At 42.9% G+C, this 26,534-nt stretch overlaps 1 protein-coding gene across 3 annotated transcripts in view; it reads right to left on the bottom strand.

The window, feature by feature from the left end:
• lifra (LIF receptor subunit alpha a) overlaps positions 1–20,492 on the bottom strand; it is a 194,171-nt gene extending 173,679 nt beyond the window's left edge. Inside the window, exon 1 of one of the 3 annotated variants that reach the window (XM_072593146.1) lies at positions 20,317–20,492. The gene's annotated coding sequence lies outside the window, so the exon portion shown is untranslated. Of the gene's footprint in view, positions 1–20,005; positions 20,025–20,316 lie in introns of those variants that run through there. The other 2 variants (XM_072593174.1, XM_072593164.1) reach the window with 2 other exon arrangements.
• Positions 20,493–26,534: the final 6,042 nt, after the last annotated feature.

Here is a 26,534-nt window from a genome sequence, read left to right on the forward strand (position 1 = left end):
AGGGCTGTCTGGTCTTCTCCTATTCTATGAACCCCCACTGCATCATTTCTTATCATTTTCCTTTAAAAGCTATTATTGTCTCCATTTCTGATGGGAAACATGCTCAATAGCCCTGTGTTTAATACACTCTTGCAACCACACCTTTTTTTGATGATCTTAATTTTCCTTTCAGTTACCAACTTAGCCACCAAACCTATAAATGCTGTCCAAACCTTTTCCCGAGGCATGCCTCTTCTTTCTTCCCTTTTTAAAATGAAACCCCTCCTTTTCTGAGCTAGTTATTTCAGTAATTCACTACGCATTCCCGGAATCAGTACTGGAGGAAATGTGACTTTAATCTCCTAGAAAAGAACATTTTTAACGGTTATACTCATTCCTCCACGCCCACACATTGTCATTTACACTTCACAAATCTGTTTGCAATTCTAGCCATAGTAGTAAAATGGTGCTTCTGGTACTTTAACAGGGCTCTTGTGATATAACAGTGGTATCCCTACCTCTGAATGAAATTACCTTGGTTCAAGCCTCACCTACTCCAGAGGTACATAGAACAACAGCACAGCACAGCACCGGAACAGGTCCTTAAGTCCACCATACCTGTGCTGAACATGATCCCATGCTAAACGAATCACAAATAGCATCATGTAGTCCATATCCCTCCATTCCCTGCCAGCTCATGCATCTGCTTAAATGCCTCTTAGTCATTACTACTCTATCTGCTTTTACCATCTCCCCGGCAACACATTGTAGGCAACGACCAGTAAAAAAAACTTGCCTCACACATTTTCTTTCAACCTCCCCCCTTTCACCTTAAACCTATGCCCCCTAGTTTTTGACATTTCCAACCCAAGAAAAAGACTCCAATTATCCAAAAAAACAGTACATCACAAGAATAAGCCCTTCAGTCCACCTAGCCTGTACTGACATATGATGCATTTCAAAATTAAAAGCTTCTTGCCCCTTCATGGTCTATATCTGTCTATTTCTTGCTTATTCACATACGTGTCAAAATGCCTCTTTAACGTCGCTATTCCATCTGCCTCAATCACCTCTTCTGGCAGCACATTCCAGGCACTTGCTTACAAATAAAACCTGCCTCTCGCCTCTCCTTTCAACTTCCAGCTTCCACCTTAAACCTATGTCCCCTAACAATTGACATTACTATCCTCTGAAAAGATTCTGATGATCCATTTTATCCATACCTCTCAGTTTTATAAACTGTTATCAGATTGCCCCTCAGCCTCGAATATTCAAGTGAAATCAAACCAAGTTTGTCCAATCTCTCCTCATTGCTGAAACTCTCCAAATCAGGTAGAATCACAGCAAACAGTCACTGTACCTCTCCAGAGTCTCCACACCCTTCTGGTAATATGAACCAGAATGATACGCAATATTCCAAACATGGCCTAATTTAACTTCTATGCAGCTGCAAAATGACTTGCCAATTTTTATACTCTGTACCTCAATCGATGATGACAAGCAAAGGAGATGCTTTCTTGACTAACTTATCCAATTGTATTATCATTTTTAGGGAACTGTGACATGCCCAGACCCTCTGCATGTTAATACTTTTCAGGGCTCTGCCACTTGCTGTGTACTTCCCTCCTGCATTAGACCTTCCAAAATAAGTCACCACCCATTTGTCTAGTTTAAACTCCATCTGCCATTTCTCCGCCCAAGTTCCTGCCTATCAATACCCTGCTGTACCCTCTGGCAATCCTCCAGACTATCAGAGGCTCCCCCAACCTGCGCGTCACCCACAGATTTATATCAGACTACCTACATTCTCCTACAAATCGTTCATATACATTACAAGCAACAGGGGTTCCAGCACTGACCTCTGCAAAACAGAGCTGCAGTCATAAGATCAATCAAAAAAAAATTTCCACTGTTACTCCCTGCCTTCTATGCTAAACTTGTTCTACATCTACCTTATCAGGTCACTGCGGATCCCAAGTGACTTCACTCTCTGTATCTGCCTGCTATGAGGGACATTGTCAAAACCCTTGCTTAAAGTCTACATGGAGAACATCCACTGCCCTGCCCTCATCTATCACCCTCATCGCTTCCTCAAATAACAATCAAATTTGTCAGACAAGACCTCCCCACAGAAAGTCATACTGACTATCCCTAAAATCATGAGGGTTAGAGATAAAGTGAATGGCAGGTGTCTTTTCCCTAGGGTGGGGGATTTCAAGACTTAGGTGAATATTTTTAAGTTAAGAGAAGAAATATCTTAGCAAAACATGAGGGGCAATAGTTTTACACAGAAAGTGTTTTTTGTGTGTAATGAAAGTGCAATGGCGACACAGTGGCTCAGTGGTTAGCACTACTGCCTCACAGTACCAGGGTCAGGTGACTGCGTCTACATGGGTTTCCTCCGGGTGCTCCGGTTTCCTCCTACAGTCCAAAGTTGAGCAGGTCAAGTGAATTGGCCATGCTAAATTGCCCATAGTGTTAGGTGCATTAGTCAGAGGGAAATGGGTCTGGGTGGGTTACTCTTTGGAGGATTGGTGTGGACTTGTTGGGCCGAAGGACCTGTTTCCACACTGTAGGGAATCTAATCTAATCCAGAGGAAGTGGTAGATATGTTTAAAAGACATTTAGATAAGTATATGAATAAGAAATGGTTGAAGGGATATGGCCAAGCGCAGGTTGGTGGGACTAGATTACTTTAAGATTACGTTTGGCATGGACTCTGTAGACTGAAGGGTCTGTTTCTGTGTTGTATGGCTCCATGTTGAACGTTTAGTCAAAGAGAAAATGAAGCACGTGTACATTTTAGGAAAGTGAAATCAGATAAGGCCTTGAGGAATATAAAGGAAGCTGGAAAGAATTTAAGTAAGGAATTATGAAGGCTAAATGTCCTTAACAAGCAGGATTAGACAGAATCCCAAGGCATTTCCATATGTGTATTAGTCCATTCTTATCCAAATGCTCGCAAATCCTGGCCCTTAAGACTCTATTCCAATAATTTTGCATTGCTTACATATTCTTCCTTTATCTTTTTGATTAAACATTCAATACAGTCATACAACACGTAAACAGACCCTTTGGTCTCCCAAGTCCATGCCGAACATAATCCCAAAGTAATTCAGTCCCACCTGCCTGCGCTTAATATACAACTGATGCGAGGTTCACTGGCCTATAATTTCCTGGATTATCACTGTTACCTTTCTTATATAAAGAAACAACAGTAACTGTGCTCTAGTCTTCTGGGATCTTGCCTATGGCTGAGGAGAACACAATATCTCTGCCAAGGCTCCAACAATCTCCACCCTTGCACCCTCAGCAGTTCAGAGAAAATTCACTCAACTGACACCTGCAAGAGAAAGAGGGTTACCTCACATCAAAAAGCTGGACAGACTGGGTTTGCGTACACTGGAAATGCAAAGAATGAGTGTGATGTTATGGAAGTATATTAGATCTTAAAGGGAATTAACAGGGTGGAAGCTGAGAGGAGCCTTGCCCTTGAGGGAGAGATTGGAACCGGGAACAAAGTTGAAAAATAAAGGAGTCTCCCACTTAAAACAGAGATTAGCAAGAATTGTTATGCTGAGAGGGTCATGAGTCTTTAGAACTGTTCCCACAGAACAGTGAATACAGTTAAGGCAAAGATTAATTGTTTTTTGACTAACAAGGAAATCAACGGTAATGGCATATAGGTGGAATGTGGAGTTGATGCTACAATCAGATCAGCCATGATGAATGACCAACTCCTGCATCTAATTCATACGTTCCTTTACGTGTTTGGGTTCTGGGCTGTTTGCCATGGAATGCCTGTAATGGATTACATGATAACATAGTTAATCAAAATTCATACTCAGTCCAATATTGACCCTCCTCAAATAAAATTACATACCGTACCTTCCGGACAGCAGGGGAAGATGGAGAGAAATAAAATCTTCTTCAAAAGGGCTTTTAAATTATGCAAATCCTTTAGAAATACACTGTGCATACTTTCCCAATAATTTTGCTTTGGACCTGCAATCTGCGATGATAGTTATAATCTACAATGAATCTCTCAGTTTAAATGTACAATCACAATTCAATCTCAATTACACTTAGAACTCTTTCCACTTTATTGGCACCAGATTATAAATTATTTAACAAAATTTCCAACATGATGCACTAGCAGTAAATGGCTATAATTGATGCTCACATAATGTTCATAAACCAATCTAGGTTTGCATTAATAGCTGAATTTGTAATTTCCAACCAGTCTTTTTGATAAAGATAAGGAGACCGGAGCAACTACTGACAATTTACTGAAGCAATCTAAGCCTTTCAATAGCTTACTTAATTGTTCAGTCCTTAATGTGAATTAAGGCCATAAAACCATCAGAAATAGGAACAAAAGTAGGCTGTTCAGTACCATGATGCTGCTCCACCCAATCAATAGGATCATGCCTGATCAAACATCCTTCACACCCACATTCCTGCTTTTTCCCCACATAATGGTCCCCTACTACTCAGGAACCATCTGTGCCTTAAATATACACAAGGACTCTGCCCCCCCCCCAAAGCTCTCTGTGGCAAGAAACTCCAAATACCCTGAATCCTCAGAGAAAGAATTCCTCCTCAGCTCAGTCTTAAATTGGTATCCCTTTATTCTGAACTCTGCCCTCTACTCCTAGACTCTCTTATGACAGTAAACAACTCAGCATTTACTCTTCAACCACTCAAGAATCCTGTATTTTCAACTAGTCCACCTTCCATTCTTCTCAACTCCAGTGAGTAGAACCCCAACCAGTTTAGTCTTTGCTCACAAAATAATTTCTTGATACTTGGGATCGTACCAGTGAACGTTTTCTAAACTGCCTCCAATGAATTAATATCTTTCCTTGAATAAGGAAACAAAACTGCTCACTATACTGCAGATGTGGTCTCACCAGCACCTTACACAGCTATAGTTATACTTACCTCTCTTATCCTCCAAATCCCTTGAAATAAGGTCCAACATTCCATTAGGCTTCCTGATTACCTGACATCTGTATGCGAGCTTTGTGTTTCTTGAGTACGTCCCCTTAAGTCCCTTGGTTTTGAAGCTTCCTGGAGGTTTTCTTCATTTAAATAATAATTGTTCTTTTGCTGTTCCATCCAAAATGAACAAATTTACATTTTCCAACTCATATGTCAACATTTCACCTACTTACTTTACCTATCGATAGCACTCTATAAATTCATTAATATACATTGTCAACAGTTGCAGTCCCAGCGCTAATCCCTGCGGAAATCATCTAGTTACAGGTTGCCAATCTGAAATGCAACTGAAATACAACTGTCTGTGTGGAGTCTGCACATTCTTTCCGTGTCTGCGTGGGTTTCCTTTGGGTGTTCTGGTTTCCTACCGCATTAAGGCTCACGAGTGTTGTTGGGGCTGTACCCATCCAGGAAAGCGAGCAGTATTCAATCGTACTCCTGACTTGTGCCTTGTAGATGAACAGGCTTTGGGGAGTCAGGTGAGTTACTCACTGCAGTATTCCTGCCTCTGTCCTGCTCTAGTAGTCAGTGTTTATGTGGTAAATTCGGTTGAATTTCTGGTGGATGGTAATCTGTAGGATGTTGATAGTGGAGCATTCAATGATGGTCACACCACTGACTGTCAAGGGACAGTGGTTGGATTTTATTATTAGTCATGATCATTGCACCACTTAGGTGGTGCAAATTGTGGCTTGCCACTTGACAGTGCAAGCATGCATATTATCCTAATCTTGTTCCATTTGAAGATGGACTGCTTCAATATTTGAAGAGTCATGAATGGTGTTGAACATGGTGCAATCATCAGCTCACATCCTCACTTCTGACCTTATGATGGCCAGAAGGTCATTGATGAAGCAGCTTAAGATGGTTGGGCCTATGACACTACCCTGAGGAACTCCTGCAGAGATGCCCTGGTGTTGAATTGACTATGACCAATAATCTCAATCATCAGCTTATGCACAAAGTATGGCTCAAACCAGATTTATCTTAATCATGGTTCCAGTCTTCTTAAAATGCTCTTCAGACTACCAAGAAGGAACAATTAAAACTGCTTTGTCATCTCATATGTAGCTTTTTTTTTAAAAAGGGAGGTGATGATTATCCAAGCTCCAGTGTTCTGAATGCATGCCAATGTATTCCATTATCATCTCACTTTGATAAAAACAATGGGCACATTATTAATACGTTGACCCAGAAGCTAGTTATGGCACCTTCGTTTGACTCCTAGTGTATATCACTAAACCAGCAAAGTTAAGAAAAAGAATTTGAAATCTTCCCGCCTTTTTACCTTTATATTATGTCATAAGTGGTAGTGTAAAAAAATAAGCATCTATGTTTTAAAGTTGCCTCGATAGTGTCAGTACAACCAACATAATGACCCAGGTGCAGTCCACATATTACGGTGGGGTCATAGCGCAGTAGTGGTTATTCCCTTTCAAAAAGGAAAGTTACGCTGTGAAGCAAATATAACACTATATTGACGGATAGTCCATAATTGGTCTATGCTGGTGCTGGTGCTGGTGCTCGTGCTCCACACAAGCCTCCTCCCATTCTACTTCATCTACCTGATCAGCATTACCATCTATTCCTTTCTCCCTCATGTATTTACCCAGTTTCCGTGAAATGAATCTACCCTATTTGCCTGAACTATGGCAGGTGGTAGAAAGTTCCATATTCTGACCACCCTCTGGATAAAAAGAGGCTTATGTCCTCAATTCCTTACGGGTTTAAATTCTCACTATCTGATCATTATTACACCAAGCTTTGGCACTCACAGTGAGATACATATCCAGCTTCTATTTCAACACTTTTCATGATCTTAAAGAAATCAGTTTCTGCAAAGGAGTAAAGCAATTTTCAGGCCTATTAAAAAGATGTTGACTAAACATAGAAATATCACCCAGAAGTGACAACAACTGACCTATTAGCAAATAGTGACAACAGTCCCTAAAGGCAATTGCAGAGTCATGGCCCAGGCGTGGACTGGACTGAAAGCTTCATGTTCCAGCAAACAAATGCTATAGGAAGGATAGAAAGTGGGGGCAAGAAAGGAGGGGGTGGCATTTTTGATAAGGGATAGCATTATGGTTGTACTAAGGGCAGATATTCTTGGGAAATTATTTGGGTGAAACTGAGAAATAAGGGGGAAATCGGATGATCACTTTTTCTAAGGAGATCTCAGTTATCTGGAAGGATAATAGGGTGGTTATAGTTGGGGATTTTAAACATTCCAACCAGAGACTGGGAGTGCCATTGTGTTAAGGGTTTAGATGAGGAGGAATTTGTTAAGTGTGTACCAGCAAACTTGCTAATTGAGTATGCAGATGCACCTACTAGAGAAGATACAAAATTTGACCTCCTGTTGGGAAATAAGGCAGGGCAGGCAACTGAGGTGTCAGTGGGGGAGCACTTTGGGGCCAGCGACCATAATTCTATTAGTTTTAAAATAGTGATGGACAAGGATCCAGAAGTTCAAGTTCTAAATTGGAGAAAAGCCAATTTTGACAGTATTAGGCAAGAACTTGCACAGGTTGATTGGGGGCAGATAATCACAGGTAAAGGGACTGCTGGAAAATGGGAAGCCTTCAGAAGTGAGATAAGTGTCCAGAGATACTATCTTCCTGCTAGGGTGAAAGGCAGGTTGGGTAGGTGTAGGGAATGCTGGATGACTAGAGAAATTGAAGCTTTAGTTCAGAAAAAGAAGAAAGCATTTTGTCAGGTATACACAAGAGAGAACAAGTGACTCCTCAGAAGAGTATAGCAGTTGGGGTATACTGAAGAGGGAAATCAGGAGGGCAAAAAGGGGACATAAGATAGCTCTGGCAAATAGGGTTAAGAAGAATCCAAAGGGATTTTCTAAATACATTAAGGAAAAAAGGGTAACTAAAGAGAGAATAGGACCCCTCAAAGGAAGGCAGTCTCTGTGGAGTCTAAGGAGCTGGGGGCAATACTAAACAAGTGGTAAGCAAAAGCTAGGCAAACATAAACCAATGAGTCGGACATCGATGGAGGGCAAGTTGTTGGAGGGAATTCTGAGGGACAGGATTCACATTCATTTGGAAAGGCAGGAGTAATGAAGGATAGTCAACATGGCACTGTGCATGGGAAAATTGATTGAGTTTTTTGAAGAAAGAACAAAGCGGATTGATGAGAACAGAGCAGTGGATGGGATCTATGTGGACTTCAGTAAGGTGCTTAACAACGTTCCTTATGGTAGACTAGTTGCTTTTCAGACTGAAGGCCTGTGACCAGTGGAATGCCACAAGAATCAGTGCTGGGTCCATTGTTTTTCATTTTTTATATAAATGATTTGGATGTGAACATTGAAGGTATAATTAGTAAGGGTTTGCAGATGACACCAAAATTGCAGGTGGACTGGACAGCAAAGAAGGTTACCTCAGAGTACAACAGGATCTTGATCAAATGGGCCAAGAGGCCAAGGAGTGGCAGTTGGGAGTTTAATTTAGGTAAATGCGAGGTGCTGCATTTTAGAAAGGCAAATCAGAGCAGGACTTATACACTTAATGCTAAGGTCGTGGGGAGCACTGTTGAATAAAGACACCTTGGATTGCAAAACATTAATATTCACTGTATCTCATGTTACACCAAGTAATGAATCGGTCCAATCAAAAGTATGATAATAGCAGGGATGAAATTGCTTTTTGAATCTGTTTATACATGTATACAAACTTTTCTATCTTCTGGCCAATGGAAGAGAGGGGAGAGAGTATAACCACAGTGGGAAAGGTTTTTGATTATGTTGGTTGCAGCGTCATGTACGGATGTAGTCAGTGTGTGGGAGGCTGGTTTGTGAAATGGACTGGATTGTGTTCACAACTCTCTGTAGTTACTTTTGGTCAAGGGAAGAGCAAACCACGTTGTGATGAATCCAGATAGGATGCTTTCTTTGGCACATCCCTAAAAATTTCTAAGAATCCTTATGGACATGCTGAATTTCCTTAGCCACCTGAGGAAGTAGAGGCATGCTGTGCTTTTTTCACCATAGTGTCAACATGGGTGGAACCAGGACATATTGTTGGTGCTCGTCACTCTCAAAAACTTGACACACACTACCACCTCCACCTCAGCACCATTGATGCAGTCGGGGCTTGCCCACACTTTCTGAAGTCAATGACCAGCTTCTTCGTTTTGCAGACTTTGATGGAAACATTGTTGTCTGTACACCATGCCATTAAGCATGCAATCTCTTTCCTGTACTCTGTCTCGCGTTATTTGAGATCCAACCTACAACAGTGCTGTCATCAGCAAATTTGTAAATGGAGTTGGGGCAGAATTTGGCCACACAATCGTGTGTATACAAATAGTACAGTAGGGGACTGAGTTCACAGCCTTGTGGGGATGGTGTTGAGGATTATCGTGGAGGTGGCGTTGTCACCTATCCTGACTGACTGCACTGTTGATCAACAAGTCGAGAATCCAGTTACAGAGTAAGGGAGCAGAGATCGATGTCCCAAAGCATGGAGATGAGTTGGCTTGGAATTGTGGTTGTTCTGAAATTTTCATCAACTGCAATTTTGATCATACCATTCTTGATGCACCACATGGCTGTCCTGTATTCGCAGACCAAATACCTCGTCTGCTGGAGGATAGCAAAACAGCAACTTATACAGGTATCTATGTTCACTGGAGATAAGATTTCTACCCATCTGCTTCTGAAATGCACATTGACAAACTAAGTGTACAAGGTGATGCAATGGTCTGTGTCAAAGTTCATCCTAAGGTCTGTGTGCTCTCTGGGCTACTTCCAAAGGCACATATAACATAAACATCAATGCTGCAAAAGAACAACCAATTCCATGAAATATGTTCTTTGGTCTGATTCAAATGAATATTGTGCAGCAATTCACAGGAATGATTTGAGGGATGAGCTGTGTGATAGGTTGGAAATGTTGGCACTATTTCCCTTGGAGAAGATTTCTAAGAAATCTAACAACGATGGTCATGGGCTAGCCAGCATTTGTTGCCCATGAGAAGATGGTGGTCAGCAACCTACTTGAACCACTGCAGCTGGTATAGGAATGGGTATGGGAAAGTCTAACAAATGGCAGACATGATTCACAACCTGGAGACAGTAAATTCTTGCCCATAGTTGTCACGTCACACTTGCAAGCTAATATAAAAGCAAAATACTGTGGATATGGTAATTCCAAAACAAAGAAAACAAAACTTTGCTCAAGAAATTCAGCACATTGGCAGCATTCGATAATGTCCCTGCCCAGAGATGGTAGTTAAATCGAAGTCCATAAAACTCAAGAGAAAGTATCGGCCTCGTTGGGAAACTGGCTGAGCAGAAACAGGCAGAATAAAGAGCAGTTATTCTAATTGGCAGAATATGGCATGCGGCATTCCACAAGATCTGTGTTGAGATCTCAACTATCACCATATTTATTAACAATTTAAGGTTAAGGGAGTAGGAAACCACATAATCAAATTTGTTGGAAACACATTTTATACTTCAGCTTACAAAGAGACAATGTAATTTGACTTGAATGAGCAAAACCAGAGCCAATCAATTCCAGTGTAGACAAAGGTGAGGTCTTCCACTTTGGATCCCAAACTAATAAAACTTGGGACTAAATGGGAAAAAAAAACTAGGTCTAAAAGTGGCCAGAAGAACCTCTGGAGTCTAGGCAATAGAGGTGCAAGCAAATAAAATGTCATGAGAAGATACAGAAAATAATTAGGAAGCCAAATGGAGTGCCGAACGTTCTAAAAAGGGTAAAAGCTTGGTTTCAGCTATACAAAGCCTGGCTAGAATCTATCCAGAAGGCTGTAAGCAATTCTAGGTACTACATCTTGGAAAATACAAAAACAGAAATTATTGGAGAAACTCAAGAGGTTTGGCATCATTTGTGAAGAGGAAGTAGCATGAAGGTTTCAAGCCCTTCTTTAGAACTCACAGCAGTGAGGAAATGGGGTGGAAGAAAAATGCTAAGCGGATCGGTGGAGCTGAAGCCCAGAGACAGAGAGACAGACAGCAAGGCAAACAAAGGAATAGAGTCAGAGGTGGAGAAAAACCTGAAGGGGGACCCATAGGTAGGTGAAAATGGACTGGCTGGCTGTGCTCAAGATAGAGTATGGAAGGGGTGGGATGGGGGTGTTGGCGTCAAGGACATAGAGCAAAATATTCAGGTTCTAACACTAATAAACACTTCTAAAACTACTAACTACGAGCCCTGAAGCCTGCAGAATCCTCAAGATGAAAAGGAGATGCTGTTCTTCTAGCTTGGACTGAGCTTCACTGGTGCACTGCAGCAGACCGAAGACAGGAGTGCTGGCCAGGGTGTGATGCTGCTGCTCTTTTCACAAGGTTAGACAGTCCTTGGTTTTGTTTTCAGGACGTCGTAAAGACACAGGCTCAGAAATGTCCGGATTTGATTTACTGAGGAAGTTTTTAAGTTTCAAGAGAAACGCTTGTACAATGAACAGGCAGTGGCCAGTTCTCTCAACTCAGCTTTTCACTGATTTTGTTTGGGCTCAGAACTGCTAGTCAGTCAGTTGTGAAGCTGCTGGACGCAAAGAAGCAGGTCCATGCTGATCCTCCCTCTCTGTGACATCTGTCCCCTTAGGACCTGTGCTGGATTTTTCCTTTTTTTTTGCCAAGAGGTGGTTATGGGGATTGTTATAAGTATTTGGAATAGCATCATTAAGTTGGGAAATTCTGCTGCATTTTTGGATAGGTTGTTATTCTATAGGCAAAAGTAAGGACCGCAGATGCTGGACATCAGAGTCTAGATTAGAGTGGTGCTGGAAAAGCACAGCAGGTTAGGCAGCATCAGAGGAGCAGGAATATCGATATTGTGGGCAAAAGCCCTCACTCAGGATTTTGCCCGACATGCCGATTTTCCTGCTCCTCGAATGCTGCCTGACCTGCTGTGCTTTTCCAGCACCACTGTAACCTCGACTAAGTTATTCTCTATTTTATTCTCATTTGTATTTCATTCAGAAATCTTGTAAATAAATTCTGTTTTGTTTAAAATTAATTGGTTGGGCCTGCTGGAATATCCTGTTTACACCAGTTTAAAACAGAGTCTGGCGACTCTGTGTGTGGAGTTTGCACATTCTCTCAGTGTCTGCATGGGTTTCCTCCAGGTGCTTCGGTTTCCTCCCACAATCCAAAAAATGTGCAGGTTAGGTGAATTGGCCATGCTAAATTGCCCATTGCGTTAGGTGAAGAGGTAAATGTAGGGGAATGGGTCTGGGTGGGTTGCGCTTCGGTGTGGACTTGTTGGGCCGAAGGGCCTGTTTCCACACTAAGTAATCTAATCTAATCTAATCTAATCTAAAAAAACTAGCAAAGTTAGGGCCCGAGCTACTTTCTTGAAATGTTTTGAGGGGGTCTGGTCCATAACAAAGGTTCATGGTGATGTCGTGGTTCTGGGTATGTTCACCGAGCTGGGAAGTTGATTTGCAAACATTTCACCCCCTGTCTCGGTGACATCCTCAGTGCTTTGGAGCCTCCTGTGAAGCGCTGCTGTACTGTTTCTTCTGGAATTTATCTGGTTCCATTCCTGCTGCTTTTGGTTGCTGGTTTGGTCATTTGTTGTAGTGGCCGGGATATTTGGTCTAGGTTCATATACTTGTTGATTGTGTCTGTGGATGATTGCCATGCTTCTCGGGATTCAACTACAACTACAGGGACATAAAAACAACAGACTTCCAAGTTGCGCTACGATGTACACTCAGAACTAACAGACAAACTGAAGAGACAGAGCCAACAGTCACACAAGCTGTTGTACTCTTACTAAGAAAGAAAAGACAAGTAGCAGGCAACTGAAAGTTCAAGGTAATTACAGGACTATATCTGCTCACACCCTGATTCCTGTTAAGAATTCCATTCCATTCCATTGTCCCAGTTTCTTCATCACATCTGTTTTGATGATGCCACCATTCCATGGGCCCTCAGACCACCTTTTTTCTCAACCAAGGATTCCGCACCTCCATGGTTGACAAGGCCCTTAGCCACATGTGAACCATTTCCTGCCTGTTTTTCTCTCTATGGGCTCTGTCTCCACCAATCCACTTACTCCCCCTTCCCTCCAGTTTCAGTTTTTGTTGCAAAACTTCAGCATCCATAGTTTTTTTGTTTTATCTTTGAAAGGTCAGTTATTTTGGAGGCAGTGCAGCATGGATTCACCAAATTAATACTTGGATTTCAAGAACCAAATTAAGAGATGAAAGAAATGCAACATGTACTCCTTGAAATTTAGATGACTAAAAAAATGAATTGATCAACATTTTTCAATGCAATAACAGAAACAAACAAGATATCATAGAATTCCTACAGTGTGGAAATAGGCCATTTGGCCCAACAAATCCACACCAACCCTCTGAAGAATATCCCACCCAGACCCATTTTTCTGCCCTATTACTCTACGTTTCCCCTAACTAATGCACTCATCCTAACTAATGCGTAGGTTAAGTTATTTTATTTTACATAAGGATTAAACTTCAGCACAACATAGTGGGCCAAAGGGCCTGTTCTGTGCTGTACTTTTCTATGTTCTAACCTACACATTCCTGAACACTATCAGCAATTTAGCATGGCCAATTCATCTCACCTGCATATCTCTGGATTGTGGGATGAAATGCGGAAGAAACCCACGCAGACACGGGGAGAATGTACAAAATCCACACAGATAGTCACCCAAAGTTGGAATCGAACGGGGGTCCTTGATGTTCTGAGCCACCGTGCTGCTCACAGATAAGAGAAAAACTCTTTTTGCTTGTTACAAGTTTATGAATAGAAACTAAATGTGAATATTACAGCTAGAGCTTGACTTTTCAAGAGGGAAATTAGAACATATTTCCAAACAAAAAGGACAGAAGTTTGCAATTCTCACAAATGGCAATTGACAGCAGATCAATTGCTGATGTCAAAATGAAGATGGTTCAATATTTTGTTATCCAAAGACATTAACGGATATAAGGCTAAGTTAGTGTAGAGAGTTCAGTCACACTAGATCCCATTAAATGGCTGAAGACACTCAAAGAGTTGAAGCATTCCCTCCTGCAACCGTGTCCCTAAAAGCTTCAGAAAATGTTGTGGCCTTGGACCATTTTTAATTCCTTTATACGTTAAATAAACTAGAGGCCAATGAATCTCATACAGATTAAACATTTCACAGAATTACAAATAGTTGTGGTGCAGGAGGCTGCCATTTGCCCATTGTATCTTGACCAGCTCTTCAAATGAGCATCATGGCTTATTGCCATTTTCCCGTTGCCTTTTTCCTACACCCTTGCACATTGTTCTCATTTACATAACCACTCAATACCCTTGAGTGCCTCATTAGAACCACACATCAAGACAAAGCATTCCTAAACCAAATCACTCACTGTGACAAAACAACTTATTCTCATATCACATTTGCTTCTTTTAAAAATGACATGAAATCTGTGCCCTCTCATTCTTGATCCTTTTATAAGCAGAAGCAGATTCTCCTTATAGAGTAATAGAGATGTACGGCACAGAAACAGACCCTTCGGTCCAACTTGTCCATACCGACCAGATATCCTAACCTAATCTAGTTCCATTTGCCAGCACTTGGCCCATATCCCTCTAAACCCTTCCTATTCATAGACTCACCCAGATGTCTTGTAATTGCTGCAATTGTACCAGCCTCTACCACTTCCTCTGGGAGCTCATTCCATACACTCATCACACTCTGCATGAAAAAGTTGCCCCTAAGGTCTCTTCTCTCTTTGCCCTCAGACCATAAACCTATGCCCTCTAGTTCCGGTCTCCCCCACCCCAGAGAAAAGACCTTGTCTAATCATGCCCCTCATGATTTTATAAACCTCTATCCACAATATCCAGCCCCCACATCATTTTTTAAATTTCCATCAGACCTACTCTTCGTCTTCTTCTCTCCAAGAACACTTCCATCCTCTCCAAACTATTTTCACAACTCATTCCTGGAACCATTCTTGTAAATCTTGTCTGCACCCTTCCCCCCATTCACATCCCTCCAATAGTGCCTCACTAAGAACGGTGTACAATACTCCAGCTGAGGTCTAACAAGTCTCCTTTGCAAGCTCAGTGTTGTCTCCTTGCTCTAGTATGCTATGCCACTATTAATGAAGCCAACAATACTTTATTAACTGCACTCACTACCTGTCCTGCTACCTTCTACACACACTGTGCACATTTGACCAGCGTCCTGTTTACTCTGTATCCCTTTTGGAATTGTATAATATTTTACAATGTCTGTCCACATGCTTTCTACCAAAATGTGTCACCACACTGTTCTCTGCATCGAGATTCACTTGCCACCTATCCACTAACTTGTCTATGTCCTGACATTTCCCCAGTACCCTCCTTACAATGCTTCCTAGTTTCATACTAGCTTCAAACTTCCAAACTGTCCCCTGCACACTAAAATCTGAATTATCAATATGAAGCAAGAGTCATAGAGATGTACAGCAAGGAAACAGACCCTTGGGTCCAATTCATCCATGCCTAATCTAATCCCATTTGCCAGCACTTGGCCCATATCCCTCCAAACCCTTCCTATTCATGTACCCATCCAGATGCCTTTGTTGCAATTGTACCAGCTTCCACCACTCCCTCTGGCAGCTCATTCCATACACGTACCACCCTCTATGTGAAAAAGTTGCCCATTAGGTCTCTTTTATATCTTTCCCTTCTCAACCTAAACCTATGCCCTCTCGTTCTGGACTCCCTGACCCCAGGGAAAAGACTTTGCCTATTTATGTACTCATGATTTTATAAAGCTCTATGAGATCACCCCTCAGTCTTCGACGCTTCAGGGAAAAGTGTTCCAGCCTATTCAGTCTCTCCCTATAGCTCAAACCCTCCAACCTTGGCAACATCCCTTGTAAGTCTTTTCTGAATCCTTTCAAGTTTCACAACATCCTTGTGATAGGAAGGAGACCAGAAATGCACGCAAAATTCCAGAAGTGGTCTAACCAACATCCTGTCCAGCTGCAACATGACCTCCCAACTCCTATACTCAATACTCTGACGAACAAAGGAAAGCATACCAAACACCTTCTTCACTATCCTATCTACCTGCGACTCTACTTTCAAGGAGGTATGACCATGCACTCCAACGTCCCTTTGTTCAGAAACACTCCCCAGGACCTTACCATTAAGTGTATAAGTCCTGCTAAGATTTGCTTTCCTAAAATGCAGCACCTTGCACTTAACTAAATTAAACTCCATCTGCCACTCCTCAGCCCATTGTGTCGTCCCATCTCTCCCGCCTCAGTCGAAGCAAAATGCTCAGAGACACAGTATAGTTTTATCTCCGTCTTTATTCCAGGCTCTGGAGGGAGAGAGAACGATTACCCACATGCGCAGAAACATGAGCTCACTGTCTTCTCTGGAAGAGCAATTGCTCAATGAACTACAAGGCTATTTTACAGGGAGGAGCATCTAAATAAGGCATCATATATATTAATTGGGTGACCATTACAATCAACGAGTATCAGTAACAGAGACCAAGTCCTTTACTGTGATACAATGAATGTCCTTCACCTTGTTAACCGATTCATACAATGCCTACTTTTCACCTTCTTAACTGAAATTACGTACTGAATGCTTCCAATAATGTTAAATGGTTCTCCAAAATGACTGCTTTTCCTCTTTGTTTACCCATTACCATTGCCTCCACCACTTCCTCTGGCAGCTTGTCCCATACATGCACCACCTTTGTGTAAAAAAGCTGCCCCTTAGGTCCCTTTTAAATCTTTCCCTTCTCACCATAAACCTATACATTCCTTCTGGACTCCCCTACCCAAGGGAAAAGACCTAGCCTATTTACCCTGTTCATGCCCCTCATGATTTTATAGGCTTCTAAATCTGCTTGAGGCCTGAATAACTGATAGAAAGCAGAGGGTTTGGAGAAATGGGTGTTTCGCTGGCTGGCAACCAACCAGGCATGAGCAGGGTGGCACAAGGGTTGGTATTGGGCGCATAATTGTTCATGATATAGAAAGATTTGGAAGAGGAGACAAAGTGTAAGATATGCAAGTTTGCTGATGACACTAAATTGTGTGGAAAGACAAACTGTTCAGACAATGTGGAGGGTCTCCAGAGAGATTTAGATAGGATAAGTGAATGGGCAAGGATCTGGCAGATGGAGTACAATGTCGGTAATGTGAGGTTATCCACTATGGAAACACAAATAGTAGATCAGAGTGTTATTTAAATGTTGAAAGTTTGCAGCATGCTCACGTGCAGAGGGTTATAAGAGTGCTTGTACATTAAACACTAAAAGTTGATTTGCTGCAAAAGGTAATCAGGAAGGCAAACGTTGGCTTACATTGTTAAAGGAGTTGACTTTTAAGAGCAGCGAGGTTCTGCTGCAATTGTACAAAGTGTTGGTGAGGCTGCACCTGGGGTATTGTGCGCAGTTCTAGTCTTCTCACTTGAGAAAGAATATACTGGCTTGACAGGCGGTGCAGAGGAGGTTCACCAGTTGGTTTCAAAGATGAAGGGCTTTTCCTATGAGGAGAGATTGTGCCTTCTGGGACTTTACTCACTAAAATTTAAAATAATGAGGGGGGACCTTACAGAAACATATAAAATTATAAAAAGGATAGATAAGATCGAGGCAGGCAAGTTGTTTCCACTGGTAGATGAGACTTGGACTAGGGGACATGGCCTCAAGATTAGGGGGAAGTAGATTTAGAATAGAGATGAGGAGAAACTGCTTTTCCCAAAAAGTAGTGAATCTGTGGAATTCTCTGCCCAAGCAAGTAGTAGAGGCAGCTTCATAAAATAGATTCAAGACATAATTGGAAGGGACTTTGCATGGCAGGAGAATCAAGGGTTATGGGGATAATGCAGGGAGACGATGGATGGATCAGCCATGAACCTAATGTATAGCAGACCAGGCTTGACGGGCCAAATAGCATTCGCCTGTTTATATTACTGTGAAACTAAAAACATCCCTCGGCCTCCAACGCTAATGTCCCAAAGCTGCATTTGGAACCACTTCCCGCTCAAAGTGCAACGGTCTCTCTGAAGCCTTGGAACATGCTGTTAACAGAAATCAAAAGTAGATCACTCCTCAGTATTAAATGTTCCATGTCTAATCAACGTATTAGAAAACTTTATTGCAAGCTTTTTCAGAATGAGGAGGACTGGAGATTTTTTAAGTTTATGAAGATCCGGATGTAGGTTTGCTCACTAAGCTGGAAGGTTCGTTTTCAACCTGAGCTACACATCTTCTTAAAACCCGCCAAGTTTACGCAGAGTTTAGGGGATGATAAATATGTTAGCTTGTGATCATAATTAGGAGACAGGCACTAATGTACAATACGCAAACAACATCTCTGCTTGTGCTAATGTGTGGTTTGAACATTAGTTGCCACTTAACTGCCAGACAATGAAGATCTCTAATGAGAGAATCTAATCATTTCCCTTTTCACAGACCATCTCCATCACCAATTTTGTTAAAATTAATTATGGAATGTGGGCATCACTGGAGTCAGAGAGAGTGAGTGAGATCCTTATTATGAATAATTTGTAGGAGAAGGAGAAGGAATGGTGGATACTAAGTTTTGGGAGGGATTTGTTCATTTTCTAGGGCATGTCAATATATTAAAGGTGGTGATATCGGGTGTTTTGACAAGCATAAAGGTAGACAGGTTCCCAGGATCTGATAAAATCTATCCCAGAATATTGAGGGAGGCAAATTCAGAAATTGCTGGGGCCTTACATGAAACCTTTGTATCCTCTCTGATCTCAGAGGATTGGACAGTAGACAATGTTGTTCCTTGTTTAGCAAGAGCAGCAGGGATAATCCAGGAAATTACAGGCCGGTGAGCCTTGCTTCAGTGATCAGGAAATTATTGTAGAGGATTGTTAGGGACAGGATTTATGAGCATTTGGAAAAATATGGACTTATTAGCAACAGGTAGCATGGTTTTGTGCAAGGCCACATCTCACAAATTTAATTGAGTTTTTTGAGGAAGTGACAAAGATCATTGATGAGAGCAGGGTGATGGATGTTACCTACTGCATATGGACTTCAGCAAGCCTTTGTCAAGGTTCCTCTTGGCAGGCTGATTCAGAAGATTAAGTCACATGGGATCCACAGTAAACTGAAAAAATGGACACAGAACTGGCTTGGTCACAGAGGTCAGAGCACATCGGTGGAATGGTGATTTTCTGACTTGGTATGTGTGACTTGTGGTGTCACACAGGTCTCAGTGCTGGGATCCCTGATCTTTGTAATATAAGTAAATGATTTGGAAGAGAATGTAGGTAGCCTGATTAACTTTGCAGATAACACAAAGATTGGGGGAGGTGCGGACAGTTAGGTGGACTGTAGAAGATACAGCAGGTTTTCGATACGCTGGAGATTTGGGTGGAGAAATGGCAGATAGAATTCAATGTGGAGTTGAGTACATTTAAGACAAAGATAAATTGTTTCTTGATTAGTAAGGACCTCAAAAGGTTATGGGGAGACAGCAGAAGAATAGGGTTGAGAATCATCCCAGCCATAAGTGAATGTCCTAATTCTGCTCCTGTATCTTATGGTCTAAACATTCCATGAACCTTCTAAACAGCTTGCTGCACTTACATATTAGTCTTCAACAACTTACTAACAAGAAGACTTGGACCCTTTCTACTCTTTATTTTCCAAACCTCTTGTCACTTAATCCTTTGCACATCTGTTCTTCCTACCAAAATGGATAAGCTCACATTTTCCATCTGCCATTTTCCTATCCAATTACAGAGGTTGCCCAAATCCTCCCAAAAACATTTTACACTTACATTTTGGCAGGGAAGGGACTTGATTGATCAAGACAAGCCTTCGTCAACTTTTTTTTAAAAGGCCAAATCATGGTGATAACCCGAGTTTAAAGACAAAACTGCAGGTCAGAAATGATTAAACAAATCCAACTGCAATACTTCGTACCACGTAAATTATGACGGAGAATGTAAAAGAGATAAATCCTCAATTTGAAAGGGAGGATCCCAGCAGGTTAGGAATTATTCCAATCACACTCTACAATTACTCACCATGACAACAACCAACACATTCTTGTAATTTTAAGGATGCCTCCTATTCTCATTAATCGCCATGTGAAAAAAACTTCGGAACATTAAAAACTTGTAAAACACATTCCCAAATAACTCTGATGACTTGCATTCCACCCTAAGTTACGAGTTGAGAGTCGTTTCTTGCTCATAATCCATGATTTCATAAAATTCACCTTCCCCAAATCCAACCGGACGAATAAAACTTGTCGAAATGTTGGTGGTTTTCACAAACGGCTTCGATAAAGGGGGGTTGGGGGAAATAAAACACGAAATATTTGGCTCTCACTCACATTCCAGGTGCCGCCAAGTCAATTCTTCATGAGGAAAGCGACCGTCCGACTGCCCGGAATAAACATTAGGCCGCCCTGCAGTTCCCGCCGCTCTCTGTCCCGTTCAGGGTGGGAGGGGGACGGGCTCGCGCTGCCGCCGCACTGAATGGAAGCGGCCCCGAAGCTCAGGGAGGGGGGCGGGGGCGCGCCGGCTGGATCAGAGCGCGCCCGAGCGTGCGCTCAGGACCACCCGCGAGCGTGCACGCGGGCAGGCCGTTAGCGCCGCTCGCGAGAAGGATTTTGAAAGGGAAGAGCAGACCCTCAGCCTCTCAGAGACCCTCAATGACCCTCAGTCCCTCAGAGACCCTCAAACTCTCAGACCTTCAACCCCTCAGAGACCCTCAACCTCTCAGTGACCCTCAACCCCTAAGAGACCCTCAATCCCACAGTCTCAGAGACCCTCAACCCCTCAGAAACCCTCAATCCTACAGTCTCAGAGACCCTCAACCCCTCAGAAACCCTCAATCCTACAGTCTCAGAGACCCTCAACCCCTCAGAGACCCTCAATCCTACAGTCTCAGAGACCCTCAATCCCACAGAGTCTCAGAGACCCTCAACCCCTCAGAGCATCAGTGACCCTCAACCGCTCAGAGACCTTCAATCCTTCAGTGACCCTCAATGACTCTCAATCCCTCAGTGACCCTCAACCCCTCAGATACCCTCAACCTCTCAGACCCTAAATTCACAGAGACCCTCACTCCCTCAGTGGCCCTCAACATCTCAGACCCTCCATCTTCAGTGACCCTCAATCCTGGAGAGACACTCAATTCCCTCAGAGATACTCAATCCCTCAAACCCTCAACCCCTCAGACCCTCAATCCTTCAGTGACCCTCAATCCCTCAGAGACCCTCAACCTATCAGAACCTCAATCCCTCAAAAATCCTCAGTGACACTCAATCCCTCAAAGACCCTCACCCCTCAGATACCCTCAAACCCTAAATTCCTTCAAGACCCTCAACCCCTCAAATACTTTCAACCTCTCAGACCCTCAATTCACAGAGACCCTCATCCCCTCAGTGACACTCAATCCCAGAGAGACCCTCAATCCCTCAATGACCCTCAATGTCTCAGACCCTCAATCTTCAGTGACCCTCAGCCCTGGAGAGACCCTCAATCCCTCAGTGATCCTCAATCCCTCAGACGCTCAATCCTTTAGTGACCCTCAATCCCTCAGAGACCCTCAACCTATCAGACTCTCAATACCTCACAGACCCTCAGTGACACTGAACTCCTCAGAGACCCTCAACCTCTTGTACCCTCAACCCTCAGATACCCTCAATCCCGTAGAGTCCCTCACTGACCTTCAACCCTTCAGAGACCGTCAACCTCTCAGACCCTAAATCTCTCAGTGATTCATTCCCTCTCCAGAGACCCTTAACTCACAGACCCTCAATCCCTTAGTGTCCCTCAACCCCTCAGAGACCCTCAAACTCTCAGACCCTCAATCCGCAGAGATCCTCAACCCCATAGTGTGCCTCAACCCTGGAGAGACCGTCAATCCCTCAGTGACCCTCAACCTCTCAGAGACCCTCAATCCCTTAGAGACCCTCAAACCCACCAGATTCTCAATCCTTCTGTGACCCTCAATCCCTCAGACCCTGAGACACCCTCAGTGACACTCAATGCCACAGACCCTCAATCCCTCACCCTCAATCTGTCAGAGACCCTCAGTTCCTGAGACCCTCAACTCCACAGAAACCTTCAACCCCTCAAAGACTCTCAATCCCCAGACCCTCAATCCCTCAGAGACTCTTAGCCCCTCAGAGACCCTCAACTCCTTGGAGACCCTCAATCTATCAGGTACCCTTAACCCTTCAGAAACCCTCAAATACTCTCAATTACTCAGTGACCCTCAATCTCTCAGTGACCCTCATTCTCTGAGAGATCCGAAATCTTTCACACTTTCAGTCCCTCAAAGACCCTTCATCCCTCAGTAACCCTCAATGCCCCAGTGACGCTCAATCTCTCAAAGACCCTCAATCACTCAGTCAGAGAGCCTAAAATCCTCATTGATGAACTCACACTCTGAAAGCCCCTCAATTTGAGGACTTTCAAATCCTCAGTGAAAGCCACCAAAATCCTCAATGACTAACCTTCAGAAAGTCCCTCAAATGCTCAGCGAATGACTCACAAACCTTCAATCAAAGACCTCCATCTTCACAGTCAAGAGACCCTCGAACTCTGAACAGCTAATCAGAAATACTCAAACATTCAGTAAGTGGCCATCACTGACAGAGAGAGAGTGGTATCTTCACCATCTCAAGGACCTTCAGTCTCTCAAGGATCGTACCTGTAAGGGATATCATTCCATTAGCTTTCTTAATCACTTGCTGTGCTTGTACCAACTTATTGTGACCCATGCACTGGAACACCTTGATCCCTCTGTATCTCAGAATTCTGAAATTGTTCGCCATTTAAGTAATGCAGTTTTTTTTACTCTTCTGTCCAACTTCACATTTTCTTACATTATGCCCCATCTGCCTGGTGTTTGCCCAATTACTCAGCCTTTTCTTTATTCACTCATGGGATATAGGCATCACTGCTCTGCCAGCATTTCTAGTGCTCATCTCTAAATGTCCTTGAGAATGTGTTGATGAACTGACTCATTGAACAGCCACAATACATTTGGTGTAGACATACCAAAAGCGCTGTTTGGGAGAGTGTTCCAGGTTGCCAATCCAGCAGCATTGAAGGAGCAGTGATATATTCCCAAGTCAGGATATTGAGTAACTTAGAGGGAAACCTGCTGGTCTGGGTGATCCCATGTATGCGCTGCCCTGGTGCTTCTAGATCAAAGTGGTCATGGGTTTGGAAAGTGCTGTCTCAGGACCTTTGGTAAATTCCTGCAATGTAGCTTGTAGATAGTACACTGCTGCCACTGAGCGCTAATGGTGGAGGCAGTGGATGCTTGTGGATATGGTACCAATTAAGCAGGATACTTTGTACTGGTTGTCCTGCTACTTGAGTGTTGTTGGGGCTACATCCATCCAGGAAAGTGGGGAGTATTCCATCATATTCCTGACTTGTGTCTTGTAGATGGTGCACAGGTTTTGGGAGTCAGGAATTGAATGACTCACTGCTGAACTCCTCGCTTCTTATCTGCTTTTGTAGTCCCAATATTTATACGGCTAGTCCAGTTCAGTTTCTGGTCAATAGTGATATCTAGGATATTGATTGTTGGAGATTCGGTGATAAAAATGCCATAGAATGTCAAGAGGAGATGGTTAGATTTTCTCTTGTTAAAGATGGTACTTGACTGTCACTTATGTGGCATGAATGTCTCCAGCCACTTGTCATCTCAAACCTGGATATTGTCCAGACCTTGCTGCATTTGGCCATGAACTGATTCAGTAATTGAGGAGTTCTAAATGATGCTGAACATTGTGCAGTTATCACTGAACATTCCAACTTCTGACCTTATGGTAGAGAGAAAGTCATTGATGAAGCAACTGAAGATGGTTAAGCTCGGACACTTCCCCCCACGAATTCCTGCAGAGGTGGCCTGGAGCTGAGATTACTGACCTCCAACAACCATCTTCCTTTGTGCCAGATCTGACTCAAACTAGTGGAGAGAATTCCCCTGATTCCCAAACTCCAATTTCACTCAGGATCCTTGATGCCATAATTGGTCAACTATGGCCTGATGTCAATGCCAGTCACTCTCAGCTTTGAAATTTAGCTGTTTTGTTCATGTTAACAACCCATCCATGCATCTGTCTGCATCCTCCTTATGTCCTTTTTATAACATGCTTTCCAACTAATCTTCATGTCATTTTCAAATGTTGCATTCATTCCTTCATTCTCGATATTTTCTAATCACCTTGTGCGGACATGTTATTACATATACTGGATTAATGGTGCTGGAAGAGCACAGCAGTTCAGGCAGCATCCAACGAGCAGCGAAATCGACGTTTCGGGCAAAAGCCCTTCATCAGGTATTCCTGATGAAGGGCTTTTGCCCGAAACGTCGATTTCGCTGCTCGTTGGATGCTGCCTGAACTGCTGTGCTCTTCCAGCACCACAAATCCAGTATTTGGTTTTCAGCATCTGCAGTCATTGTTTTTACCATGTTATTACATATATCTGGAGCAAGTGACACTTGTGTCCAGGCCTCCTAGTCCAGACTTAGAGACACTCCTGGTGTACCACAAGAGCCCCTTAATTCCCCCAGTATAAATCATTGATATAAATTGCAAAATGTTGTGTCTTCAGACAGACCCCTGTGGGTCTCCACACATCACATCCTGAGAATCAGCAAACGACACAATGATGCATCTTCTCTGTTTCTGGCAACCATCCAATCTCTATCTATGCAATTATGTTAACCCCTGTAAGATGAGTTCCTACTTTGTGAATAAGCTTTTATGTGGCACATTGCCAAATGCCTTCTGGGACTCTAAATGCAATATGTCTACGGGCTGTTCTTCATCAATGGCATGTTATGCAACCAAAGAACTAAGAGAATAGTGAGATGTTAACCACATGGTATGGGTTTGGGTTCACATGTGGGCCATATCAGGATATGGTTTTCTACTATGAAGTGAACCAATTTGGATTTTACACCTCTCAGTAGTTTCATGACGATTGTTGAGATAGAACATTGAACAATACATTGCAGAACAGGCTCTTCGGCCCTCGATGTTGCACCAACCTGTGAACTAATTGAAGCCCATCCCCCTAAACTATCCCATCATCATCCATGTGCTTATACAACGATTGTTTAAATCTCCCTAATGTGATTGAGTTAACTACATTGGCAGACAGGGCATTCATGCCCTTACCACTCTCTGAGTAAAGAACCTGCCTCTGGCATCTGTCTTAAATCTATCACCCCTCAATTTGTAACTATGCCCCCTCATACAAACTGACTTCATTATCCTAGGAAAAAGACTTTCACTGTCTACCCTATCTACTTCTCTGATCATCTTTAAAAATTGCACAACACCAGGGTTATCATCCAACAGATTTATTTGGAAGCACTAGCTTTTGGAGCACCGCTCCTTCAAGGCACAGCGCTATGAAAGGTAGTGCTTCCAAATAAACTTGTTGGACGATAACCTGGTGTTGTGATTTTTAACTTTGTACACCCCAGTCCAACACTAGCATCTCCAAATCTGATCATCTTATATATCTCTATAAAATCCCCTCTTAGCCTTCTTCTCTCCAATGAGAACAGACCCAAGGCTGTCAGCCATTCCTTAGAAGACTTGGCAGCATCCTGGTAAATTTCCTCTGCACCTTTTCCAATGCTTCCACATCCTTCCTTTAATGGGACAACCAGAACTATCCACAATATTCCAAGTGTGGCCGCACTAGCATGTTGTATAGTTGCAGCATGACATTAAGGCTCCGGAACTCAATCCCTCTACCAATAAAACCTAACACACGGTATGCCTTCTTTACAGCACTATCAACCTGGGTGGCAACTTTCAGGGATCTATGTACATGGACTCCAAGATCCCTCTGCACATCCACACTACCAAGAATCTTACCATTGACCGAGTATTCTGCCTTCCTGTTTTTCTTCCCAAAGTGATTCATCTCACATTTATCTGCATTGAACTCCATTTGTCACCTCTCAGACCAATTCTGCAGTTCATCCAAGTCCCCCTGCAACCTGTAACATTCTTCCACACTGTCCACTTCTCCACCGACTTCCGTGTCATCTGCAAACTTACTAACCCATCCACCTATGCCTGCATCTAAGATGAATTCATTAATTTCACAAGCTGCCATGGTGAGATTTGAAAAATAAACCAAAGAACAGCTGATGCTGGAAATCAAAAACAAAAGCAGAAATTACTGGCAAAACTCAGCAGGTTTGGCAGCATCTGTGGAGAGAAAGATTAGATTTAGATTACTTATAGTGTGGAAGCAGGCCCTTCAGCCCAACAAGTCCACACTGACCCAGACCCCTTCATCTAACACTACAGGCAATTTAGCATGGCCAATTCACCTAACCTGCACCTTTTTGGACTGTGGGAGGAAACTGGAGCACCCGGAGGAAACCCACCCAGACACAGGGAGAACATGCAAACTCCATACACAGAGTCGCCTGAGGTGGGAATTGAACCCAGGTCTCTGGTGCTGTGAGGCAGTAGTGCTAACCACTGTGTCACCATGCCACCCACAAAGCAGAGCTAATATTTCGGGTCCAGTGATCCTTCCTTAGAACTGG

Source organism: Chiloscyllium punctatum, chromosome 2 (assembly GCF_047496795.1).
Source record: "Chiloscyllium punctatum isolate Juve2018m chromosome 2, sChiPun1.3, whole genome shotgun sequence".
Lineage (NCBI taxonomy): Eukaryota > Metazoa > Chordata > Chondrichthyes > Orectolobiformes > Hemiscylliidae > Chiloscyllium > Chiloscyllium punctatum.